Source organism: Octopus bimaculoides, chromosome 1, assembly GCF_001194135.2.
Source record: "Octopus bimaculoides isolate UCB-OBI-ISO-001 chromosome 1, ASM119413v2, whole genome shotgun sequence".
NCBI classification, from domain to species: domain Eukaryota; kingdom Metazoa; phylum Mollusca; class Cephalopoda; order Octopoda; family Octopodidae; genus Octopus; species Octopus bimaculoides.
In genome coordinates, this window is record NC_068981.1 from 73,186,016 (window position 1) to 73,199,292 (window position 13,277).

Consider the following 13,277-nt stretch of genomic DNA (forward strand, 5'->3'; position numbering starts at 1 on the left):
ATACCAATTTGTCCATCTGTTCTAATTTAATTAAATTCTATGTCTCTGTGCAGCTGAGGATTGCTCTGCATTTTAAATTGATGTAATGATTGCATTGTTCAATTAAATGGAGTTGCATGAAACGATCGTACTGCATTACCTCTGGATATCCTTCTTGCTTATTTTGATACACACACACACACACACACACACACACATATATATATATATATTTGCGTGTATATGCGTATGTATGTGAACGAGTAGGTAGGTGTGTGTGTTTGTGTAACTGTCTGCGTAGCTAGCGTGTGAAATATGAGGTCATGGTTACTCTCCTTCATATCTCGATCTGTTTGTCTCTCACTCTCTCCTTATATCTATCTATCGATTTATCTTCTTTTGCATACACATGGTTTGAATATAAAGATCATTAGTGAGAAGTTATAGCATTTCAAAAATAATGCCACAGATAGTTAAAGAATTGAAGAAAGTTGAAAGTAAAGACAAAATGGAGAAATACAAGAAAGATTAAAGGAAACAGCAATTAATGATGTTCAAGAATTAGGAATAGCAGCAAACATTTAGAAACTTAGTCTAGTGGTTGCCTTTGTGGATTATTCATATGACTGTGTCTATTGTCTCTCTCTGTTAAGAATTAACTGGATTTCATTCTGGAGAATGGAATAAAAAAAAATGTAGAGCAGCGTTTGATCTACGCTCACACGCCATTATGCCACATTATCAGTTGAGGTTCCCCGCATTGGAGCTCACACTTTTGAGTTATAATTTACTGTCTTAAAAAACACAAAAGATGCATCAGATAATGTAATACAAGATATGCTGTTATTATTATGAAAAGTGTAAAAGGATGATTACACTTTCATGATGGGTCTGCTCGATCAAGTTTGGTCTAGTTTTAAATAACCATAACACATCCATACTGTTGTGTCGACGCCCCCAGGTGAAGAAGTAGGATCTCCCAAGACATATAAATATAGGTAGTCTTGCCGTGGTAGGAGTGTTGAGTAGCAGTTGAGTAGCAGTTGTGTAGTAGTTGAGTAGAGATCATCCGAAGGTGCTAGATAGCAGTAGCGTTGAGACATAACACATACGTACATACATACATACATACATGCATACATACATACATACATACATACATACATATCTGATGATGATAATAATAATAATAATAATAATAATAATGATGGATGTCCACTTGTAATCAAGGAAGACTATTACTAACCGTTATTGCCCATGCAAAATGCCAGCAATACTCGTGCATGAGTATATCGTGCCTGCAGTCGGCTTTACCCGAGTTCATCAACCCATGTTAACACTAAAAGTACCAGATAGTTTTACTTTCTAGATAGACGCACATATTTTAAGAAAACTACTTTAAAACTCCGAAATTCATGAAAGGACCTGAAAGGAAGTGAAAGTCCAAAATGCTACTGTTTATGTGTTTTGTGCAAAAGCAGATCGAAAATTGAAATGGGTTAAAAATGAACCTCTGGTATTTCTGGTGTAAAGTTCCTTCATCTCAGATATGACACACTTCCGTTTGGAATGAAACCGAATCGATTATTCCAAATTGTTGCAGCTGATTGCAGAACATAATTGTAAGAGCACACTGCATCTACTACGATGTACAAGGATGTACTCAAAAGAAACTGGAATTTTGCAATATTTCATTCACTTAGTTTACATGTTTACACTTTTATCGCCTTCAAAGTATTCCCCATTTGATGCAATGCATCAGTCGAGATGCGTTTTCCACTGTCCGAAGAAGTGCTGGAACTCTTGCGAAGTGATGCCTTTTAACGCCTCCGTCCATTTTTTCTTCACCTCTTCCACATCTGCAAATTCCGTAGCACCAGTTTTCGTCACCAGCGATGATCTTCGAAAAAAAAAGTCCAGCTCAACTTCCAACTCTTTATTTAGTTCACGACACGTATTCAGCCGTAAATGTTTTTGGTCTTCTGTGAGCAAGTGACGCACAAATTTTGCTGCAACTCTTTTCATTCGCAATTTTTCGTTCAAAATTCGTTGGCAGAGGCTCCAGGACACGACGGTCTCATCAACAAGTTCGTCAATTGTTCGGTGACGGTCCTCCAAATTCAGCGGCCGTGTAAGCTGTTTGAAGCATGACAAATGTTTCGGCCGCTGTTTTCTCCAGCAAACAAACAGAATTTCACTGAAACACGTCGTTACTTCGTTTCAGCCGTCGCAAAAATCGACAAACAGGGAAGCACTGCAAAGCAAAGACGCACCACATGGCAATAGGACAACACTCGACGACGCCGGTCAGTACACAGATGCCTAAGGGTCGCATCAAGTGGTTTCTAGCGGTGGAAGTCTGAACTACAACGGATTTGTCCCACAGAGAACGTTTCCAGCTACTTTTGGTTACCCCCTCGTAATAAGTGTTTGTTTACCGAAACACCTGCGTGAAATCTGCTGCTGAAACGATCAAAGTGGCTGTAATTGGTGTATGGAAGCTTCAATGATACAATTGTCTCATGGTTTAATGTACATGTGTTAGTGGAGGCGGGTAGTTTAGTAGTTAGGGTGTTGGACTCATGATCGAAAGATTGTAGTTTCGATTACTGGACCGAGCGACGTGTTGTGTCCTTGAATAAAACACTTCATTTCACGTTGCTCCAGTCCATTCAGCTGGCAAAAATGAATAATCCTGCAATGGATCGGCGTCCCGTCCAGGTGGGGAATTTATAAGTCATGGAAAACGGGAAACCGGCCCTTATGAATTGGCATGGTCGAGAAAGTAATTTTACCTTTTACCTGTACATGTGTTGATAACAAATGTAATATCTTCTGCACAAGTTCTGTGAACACAACAAATCTATTTAGGAACTGAAAACAAAAACTGTTAATCTAATGATAATTTTTATTCAGAGATAATAAAAAAGCGGGGGATGCATAGAGAGAGAGAGAGAGAGAGAGAGAGAGAGAGAGAGAGAGAGAGAGAGAGAGAGAGAGAGAGAGAGAGAGAGAGAGAGAGAGAGAATATTTCTCAGGGCTAGGTTATTGTTATCTAATGACATGTAGTAACTTAAAGAGAGCTCCCATAACATGGTTGATGAAGCCGATAACTTATTTTGGAAGGGTTAGTTCGAAGGTTCCTATGACAAACATAGAATCTGCTTTACTGTGAGGACAGTCTGCTCGCCATGTTGATTGAGACAGCAACTGGCATCCGTTAATATTTTATAGCAAGTGAAATGAAATGGTTTCAATTAGGATATTAGACAATGAGAAAAGAAAAAATACAAAAAAAAAAACAATAACACATAAAAAAAAATGAAAGAGAACGAAAAAGTAGAAACGAAGAGTGCTTAGTTTTCAGTTTCCGGTGAAACGAATTAAAGTAGAATTTATTTGAAGAGGTATTCATTAGTAGTGGTAGATAATTAATCGATCTGTGATGCCGCTGCTACCTCCACCACCAACAACATAGCGATGCCTGATAGAATACGAACTTAGGATATACCAGCCAAAAAGATTATAGCACATTTCTAACTGGGTCATCGACTCGTTAATTTTGTTTCGGTTAAAGCAAATATTAGATTTTTTCATCGTTTTTCTAATTTTCCATTTTCTTATTTTTTTTTTACTTTGCTATGACTCTTTTATATATTTCTGACGATGGACTCAATTAAAAATCTAAATATAGACCTCGGATTGTGGTAAGTAACAACCTTGCAAGAAAAGAAGCCGTCAAGAAACAATGAGGCACATAGACTAAAGGCCGAGAAAATGAATAAGGGAGGCATTAATATCTGGTTCTTACACTTATTCCAACAATGCTATAAGGATTCTATACAATGATACGTTTAATCTCACACACGCGCGCGCGCGCGCGGAGTGTAGCAAAAACCTTAGATCCACCATTGTTGATTAACGTTTTAATAGCAAGCGCAAGGTGTTTACTGATAAAAACCACGAGGGTAACTTATGAATGGCTAATCTTAATTGAATAGCAGTCGTCTGTATATCACTGTGACGCATTTTAAAGGTTTTAAATTGATGGCTTTAATCCTAGACTAGTGCAAATACTCACTGAAGACTTTTGGTCGTCGGACTCAATTCTGCGCGAAAACGTCGATGTTTTTTCGTAACGTTCTTTTTTTATCTTATTGATTGTACAGGATATGTCGTAAATTGTTGTTAATAATATCGTGAGGTATACATTGAGTTGAATTGTCATAGCCGATCAAATTTACTTGAAAGTGATACTGTATACACGAAGTTAGTATACACATACTTTCATTTCAGTAATAAGTCATTTATGCATGTAACCTGTTATGCAGAAATATTTACTTCTTTAATATCCGATTTCAACTCGTTGTCGACGGAGGAAAGTGTTCGTTAATGTCATCCAACCAGAAGAACGGTTGAGATCCTGTTTAGCATTAATTGATGATGTGCTTCCTTTGATCGTCCGGTATAAATCAGGATGGAAAATAATGTCCAGTTAGCCATCGTTATAGACAGCTTCCTCAGACATCGCATATGTACGAGAGGGTACCCAAAAGTAACTGGAAACGTTCTCTGTGGAACAAGCCCGTTGTAGGTCAGACTTCCGCCGCTTGAAGCCACTTGATGCGACCTTCAGGCATCTGTGTACCGACCGGCATCGGCGTGTGGAGTCCTACTGTCACATGGCGCGTCTTTGTTTTGCGGTGCTTCTTTCCTGTTCATCGATTTTTGCGATGACTGAAACGAAGGAACAGCGTGCTTTCTTGAAATTCTGTTTCCTGCTGGAGAAAATGGCAACCGAAACAGTGGTTTCATCGATGCGAAAGAAATTGTCCACACAGAATTTATTCCTCCTCAAACTGTTAAGCAGACATTTTACTTGGCGGTTCTGAAGCGTTTGCGAAACGCGGTGAGACGGAAACGCCACGACTTGCGGCAAAATGGAGAGTGGTGCGTACACCGCCTTGGTATGAGAGTTTTTGACCAAAAATGGCATGACTTCGCTTACCCACCCTCCGTATTCACCCGATCTTGCTCCCAGCAGCTTTTTTTTTTGTTCCTCCCAATGAAAAAAAGTCTTTAAAGGAAAACGTTTTGCAGATGTGGAAGAGGTGAAGAAAAAAAAAAAAACGACGGAGGCGTTAAAAAAGGCATCACTTTGCAAGAGTTCCAGGATTGCTTCGAACAGTGGAAAATGCGTTTGGACCGAAGCATTGCTTCAAATGGAGAATACTTTGAAGACGATAAAATTGTAAACATGTAAACCCAAGTGAATAAAATTGTTTAAACCTAATTGAATACCAGTCCTCAGAACATCATTGTGAAGCGTTCTAAGGTCTTTAAATACTAGCTGAAGACAATTTTGGTCGTTGAACATAATTCTGCGAGAAAATGGTAATCTTTCGTAGAAATTTTCATCTCATTGTTCGTGTAACTTGGTCAACTGTTGTGAAAAGAGTCAAATATAAACAAGTTTTGTTTTACCCCTTTAACATGCTAAAGACTCAAAAGTCAGACGTCGATGTATTTTTATGCAATTATGAATAGTGTAGCAAAATGTTTCAATAGATAAATCATTGTTGTAGATAAAACTTACAACTTGGACCCTTTCATCACTTAAATCAAGTGATGAATAGAGGCCATTTTGTTGTTATCACTATTGACTATATTAACCCATGATTGACTCAATAAAGTTTTTCTTAACACGTATCGCTCTAGTTATTAACATTGAGTAATTACAAATGTAGGAAAGTAATTGTTGGGACGTATGACTCTGACTAAGCATGGGGAATTGAAGAATATCAAAAGAAACTGAGCAATATTAAAAAAAATATGTCAAACTATTCTTATAGTGATGCATGTTAATAAAAAATAGACCAGTTGAAAGATACAATATGTCTCTTAGAATAATACGTTAGACATTAATGAGCAAGGAGTAAACTAACGTGTCATCTTTTGTTCCTTACAAGACGCTTGGATTTATGTGAAAATTATATTTATGAGATGAGAGATTTAGAGAGGACAACAGAAAGAAGAATGGAAGCTAAAAGGGAACAAACAATCTGTCATTGTTGACCAGTATGAAGCAGCAATTCAATGAGACCAGAAGATGTACTTGACTTGGTTAATGAGGAAATTGGAACACTCCCAATCCTCCAAATCCAAACTGGTCTCAAAGATAGAATAACAGTAACTTATTAGTCTCATGCCAATCCATACGGTAAAACGGTAAATAAGCAGAAAGGCGTACGGGTGTGGGAATAATCCTAGAAGTTTACCAATGCAAATTTAAAAGTATTCCAATATCTGGTTCAATGCTGTTTACAGAAGGCAAAATATGAATTAGAAGATTTTGGCATATAGGAATTCTTTATTATAAATGGCTGGCTTTGCTGATGAAATGTCAGGCATAAAATTAGGTTCAAGACCCATGAAAGTGAGAATAAATAATAAGTGAACTTATGACATGATATTAAAGAGATCTACAACCCATATGACTTCTGAATGTATAACCCTTCAAGATAAGTTTTCCAAAGTGGATGAGATAAGTGGAAGAAAAAAAAATGCAAGATCTGAGTTACAATTATGGATTTCCAACATGTCAGAAAATGACAAACCGAAATTATTGATGGGGAACTATAAAAACCGCAAGAACGCCTGATGATTTGAAAGATTTTACTACATGGCCGAGAGAACTCAACAGTGAGATAATCCGGAAGAAAAGAAATTCTGTAGTGCTTGTTGAAAATTGTTCTACTCACCCTTCAGTTACAAGTCGTAAATAGATATCACTTCTTCAACCATGCCATCAAAGCATTATAAAAACTTTGAAATCACTATGTAAAATAAAAAAGTAAAATTCTGGCTAGAAATGAAAGCAAATGACTTTGCTCTCCAAACCAAAATCGCGGGATGTTAATCATCTTGGAAAATTTTTCGTACTGTCCTAAGTCTTCGACGATTACCAATTGTTTCCAGATGACTGGTTTCATAACTGTAAATATAACCGCTTTTGAAGAATGTGTGTCTACTCCTGCTGATACCGAGAGAACAGTTTCTGGTGTATGTGACCTAAAATGATGATCTGGAATGCTTGTTACAACATCCCAACGTATGAACTGGTTTCTTCGTTCATGAATGCAATGTAACGGTAGCACTGTAGTTGTGCAATGTCTCAACAACAGACATTAAACTAGCTTTGACAAATGTGAGTTTCTTAGAAGAAAACAGCTGTGAGAATTTTGACAGCTATTACGCTCTTTCAGATTTGTGTGAATCAGTAGTAGCTAGAACTCGTTGACAATCGAAAATTTATGCAATGGAAACAATAAAGACATTCGAAATTTTATACCAAAGCAAACTAGGAATTTGTCATTTTAATTTATCATTTGTTGAGTCTTGTACATGGATATTTGAATAAACGAACGAGCAACTTTGTTTCTAGTAAGAAATAATTTGTTTTATTTGTTTCTCGTTAAGGGAAATTATTGTAGATCGATTAAATGTATCATTTGAAAGTGAAGAAGTCGACTGTAATTATTTTCCAATGCATTAAACGAATAAATTTCCTGCCGATTCAAATCAACTTTTCATGTAAAAAAAGGACAAACACAAACATACTTAAAGCATGTTATATTCTTGTTTTTATTATATAACCCATACATGTGTAGCAATCACAATACCTTTCTACTGAGAATATACTGAGATCTCGTAATTTATTTCTTTCTAGGCAACTTCGGTTTATTACATAAAAGTTTCAATCATCGAGGTCATGTAATTGTTTAATCGATTTTTCCAATTTGTGAAAATTCATGCTTGTACATTCCTGCAGGGAAAACACTCGCCCTAATTATTAAGGTGTTAAGCTCATGGGTCCGACTCTTGTACTGGTTGGTTAATTGTATCCATAAGCCAGGAACTACATTTATCGCTTCTCTGGTCTAAGTAAAAATGACGACCAGTCGAGTAATGGTGCGTCCCTTTTTACCTTTCTAGCTCCAGTTTAAGCACATTGAATGCTCTGCTGAGTTAAGGGTGGGAGGGAAAAAGAGGATATTTACGTCTGCTTGCAATTACGACATAGACAACCAAAATAGTTAGAGAAAACATGGTATATGCTACTAAATAATGTTCAATTCCGAGTGACAGTCGTAGACATTCACGTAAGTAATTAACCAGTGTCTGAAGTTACCCTCACCAGGAATTTCAAAACACATAGCACCTCTTCTTGCATTCCTCCCAAACCCTCGCTGCTGGTATGGAGGCCGTATCTTACCTTGTATCTAAATTATCAGTACCAGTTAGTATTCTAACTTACGTACTCTGACTTACACACCAACACCCCGCAATAACTCTTCATATGTTTTTCCCACTTTGTCTATAATTCATCGTTTGCCCGCCGTCTCGTTAAGACAGCCCATCTAACATCATGAACGACACATTTCTTTCACTGCATCTTCTGGAACTCTGCGATAGGAAACTGGTTGGAACTTCACCCGTTCTATGCTGACTACTTTTAGCAGCAAATATGCCTCATCTCTGAACCATCCAAAGCAACTAAGTAGGTGATCGATACTATCTCTGTAGGTATTCCCCTCACATCTTTCACACTATCATATCATATAACTCCGAACCTTTAGGTGCTTCACTTGCAACTGCCATGTAGCTGTGAATGGGAAGAAAATCGCCTTCATCACATGACCAAAAATCAGCCAGGGTCGCAAGTTGAAAGTATATCTCCCATTACATCTGCATCAGAAGCCCTAAGAAAGAAAAGGACGACTTCATACTGTGAATAAATTGCAACCTGGTTTCGTGCAAGAAAAGTATTTACCAATTTTGTAGAATATTTCCACCTGTCTATATTCAATTAAGTTAGCTCTGTAAGTATCAGACTTGTTCATAAAACCGCAAGAGTTGCTGAATGTTTTGCTTCTAACTCAATAAAGAGAAAAAAAACCTCTTCCCAGACTCTACGTCTCCATTCTATGTCACCACGATGCATAAATGATCTCTGCTTCGACCCAACAAAACAGCAATTTCTGATAGTGCTCTTCCCGTTAATGACAAACTATGTGATTCAGAACTTGTTTTCATTTGTTCTTTGTTTTCTACAAGATATTCTAGTGCATGGAATCACATGACATTTTGTCCTATTCTGAATCAGAGTCACTGACGCTGCCAAATGTCACCTTATTGCCTTAACTTCCAACATCTCAAAGATGTCAAAATGTTTTGCAAACTACAAACTCCTTCAACACTTTAAATCTATCGCTCCTTTAATTGGCTGTTGTCTGGCTTCTGATCAGCCAAATATAGTGAACATTCGACCTTATACACCGAATACCAGCGATATTTCTCTTTTAGAACTTAAGAGAAAGTAATGTTATTGCTCTTGACGTAAACAAAACTTTAGATGACATCTTAGATGATAACTTGTAGGTTTAAGCTAATTTACCCAACTGATTCTTATCCCTTACAATTAGTATGTTGTACTAATATCACTCTCTCTAATAAATCAGGGGTACGCGCAGGTTCACTTACATATCATTCCTTTTGAATATTAATGATTTACCTGCTATCACATCTAACAACACATCTTCCTATACAGAGGGCACCACTTTAATAATCTGCGCATATCCACATTCAACCTAAATATTTCATTCTTGACTGCGCTGTCTACAGTGTCCTTGAAAATAATCTTCAATGGAGATATGGTAACCTAGCATCATGATATTTATCAAGCAAACACTAGTAATCCCTATAGTCCTGCACAGCATATAATTAAATCCCTGAAAGTTGCTACAAGTGCAAAGTCTGACATCCTCTCATTAACGTTCATGGCGACTCCACATATACAACATTGCAAAAACAACTGCAATACAGAAAATTATTAGATTTTCATGTTAGAGTCAGAAGACACTAAGATCTAGATAAGTTTATTACTCTTTACAAAGTCGAAACACGATTCATATTGGAGTAGGGCTCACTTTTCTGGGGTGGTTCTGTTGTTGTATGCACAAACATTTTATATAGTGTTAAAAAAATCCGTTTATCTGATTGGAAGCTTCATTCACCAACACACTACAACCACTAACTCACTGACTGATGCGATGCATCTGTTTTTTCTACCCTTACTGCATCGACATCTACTGATCTGAACTAACGAGCTACTCACCACCTCCTCATAGATACAGCAACTACTTCACCTCTCACCATTCCTACTGTTTCTTTCCATCCAGCTCCTGTACTAAACATTTTGCAGAATTATTCTTCTAAATTGCATACACCTGGAATTTCTGCCCCATGTTCTTTTTCTGTAGGAGTCGACCTATTGCAGTTCAAGCTGAACATCAATCGATCTTACTAGTCTAGGAGGATATGTAAAGGTCATAAAACTGCCACTCCTCCTCCAACTAATTAATAAAAATATATTCGAGACTATCTGCCTACCTCGGTAATATTTTTTTATAAACAACGCCTTGCTTAAATGTGTTGTGGGAACTAATTACACAGACACATTCATTAATCAAGTGAGTGCTATTAGATTAGAAAATAGCCTGAGGCACTAGAAGCCAAATGCAATATATCATTTATTAAAATGTCAGGCTAGAAGTGAACGGTACTTAACCGATAGAGACGTTGGCAATGACAACCAGACTGTAAGTTTTATAATATTTGATTTGACATTTCTTCATTCAAGTAAGGCTTCAGTTTTCATCGATTCAAGATATATAAAATAAATAGCAAGAAGTATGAACTTTTCAGTTTATTTTTCCAGTCTCTTGTGTTTCTCTGTGTATTTGTAGGCATATTGTCTGATCGTCTTCGTATCCCTGATTAATACATATATAAATATATATTCGCCAAATTTTTACTCAGGACCTTTCCTTATGAGGCTGGATTTCAACGTTTGTATCTACTATGTGACTACTTAAATTATCGAAGTAATTTTAGTAAAAGGCTTATAGATTGTGATTTTAATCAACGCTGTACGGAAATACGGTCGCCTAGATACGTACAGGATTGGCTGTATGGCTAAGAATTACACTTCACAATCTTGAAATTTCAATGCAGCTATGTGACATTTTAGGTTAGTGTCTTCAACTATAATTTCGTGCTGACTCAAACATTGTGAGTGAAATTGCTGTTTTGTTGGGTCGAAGCAGAGATCATTTATGCATCGTGGTGACATAGAATGGAAACGTAGAGTCAGGGAAGAGGTTTTTTTTCTCTTTATTGAGTTAGAAGCAAAACATTCAGCAACTCTTGCGGTTTTATGAACAAGTCTGATACTTACAGAGCTAACTTGATTGAATATAGACAGGTGAAAATATTCTTCAAAATTGGCGCGAGCCTGTGAGATGAGTATTTGCCGTAAACCAATAACCATCTAACACAACTCAGTTTAACACAACCACAAGGTGTTGGGTGCCTTTAGCGGAGTCAACTCTGTTGCAAGGATTGGCTTTTGATTCGAGGACACCTCGATAGCTTGACTTGCTGCTTACTATCATAGTGAGCCTCCTCTGAATAAACCATTAAAATAGAAAATAACAAAAGGGATTAATATGAATTCACATTATCTTCAATAATGACTGACATCCATTTGAAACTCTTATACAACTTATCACCGATGAATGCACGCCTGACTTAGTCAAATAGCTGGCTGATACCTTAAATCCATGACATAGCCAGGATAATAAAATTATGTAGACTACATAATTTAGTGTAATTTACTACAAAGGAAGACAATAATAATCAAATATCATGTCTTTATCTACTAGCAAAATAGGCAGGGATGAGCTTCAGAAGACTAATATCTAGAGGATTCTACCTGATTTACGACTCTTCCTCCCGAATCGTGAAAAGACTAATCAGATGCCAAACCTATTGAAAAAAAGTTGATTTTCTCTACTGGAACAACCTACGAACGGAAACTCTACCGCTTAAATAATTTGTCCCTTAAAAAATATCACCTCCACATTATACGAACTCGCTATTTAGTTTTAAACATGAGTAAAAAACGTATCTACGCAAAACTACAGAGCTTTTTTGTATGTGAAAGTGAGAAGTTAAAAGGATTATAACACCCTCTAACTACAATTATGGTTTGGTCTGAAAGAAGATGTATCCATGGCTTTGTCAGATCCTTTGAGACAACAGTTGCAAGTCGACGATTTCAGAAAAAAACATACCAGCAAGAAAATTCAATATGTGCAACATTCTAGTCAGTGGAGGTACTAGGGAAGTCATAATATAAGTGACAAGAGGAGGAGTGACGAGTGAATCGTATGTGTTTGAGTGGTTGTAACAAGAGACAAACTACATTCGAGGAGCAGGAGGCTACTGTAGTAGTGAAAGAAAAGACAGTGTGAGGAATTGCTGCTTCTGACGCTGTACTGGTGGACGATATCTTGAAAGTCTTTCCAGTGTATTTCCAGAAAAGGGTGCAATAATCCACATTGAGTTTTCACCTCAGCTTCGTAGAGGGTTAGTAGTTGTTCGGACTTGAAGCATTTTCTGGATTGAAGAACAAAGCCAATTATTATGATACAGTTTTTGTTATGAGGAGGATATGTGTTCACCAGGAGAGATCTTCAAGGATGGTGAGTGATTGTAGTGATTGCAGTTTTGTGCTGCTGAAATAGACAGAACTGGTATCTTTTTAAGATCTCTGACCATAAAGTCAGTACAGGTTTGTTATGAACATAAATATAGATTACATTCGGGTGCGGAAGTCTAAGATGAATGAGAGATGGTTCATTTGTGCAAGACTAAGCGCTTTTTAAAGGTGACGGTGACTAACTAAATGAGGTAGAGGGTTTTAGGGATACAAAATCGATCATTATGGCACACCAGAGTTGTTTAGTGCACATCGCATTGGTATGAGCCGACAGGAAGTTATCTTTCCCCCAAAAATAGAGACTGTTGGAGCCTACTGGTGAGCAGTTTTAACAGAATATCAAGAAAATTGTATGCTAGACACGTTCGAATGCCTTGCTGATATAAAGTGTCAAAACAGAATTATCGCCAAATCTCTCGATGGCTCGTTGGTGTAGTACGTAGGATATTAAATCTCTAGTAGATTTGGCTTTATGAAAACCATAAGAGAAAAGGATACGAGAGAAATTCATTGCTGTGCATGGTCTCCGTCACTTTTAAGATATTGGGAATGATGGTAATAGAATGTTTGTCCTTAAGAATGGAAGAGACTGCAGAAAGTTCAAAAGATGGAAATATGCCTCCGTAACACACACACACACACACACACACACACACACACACACACACACACA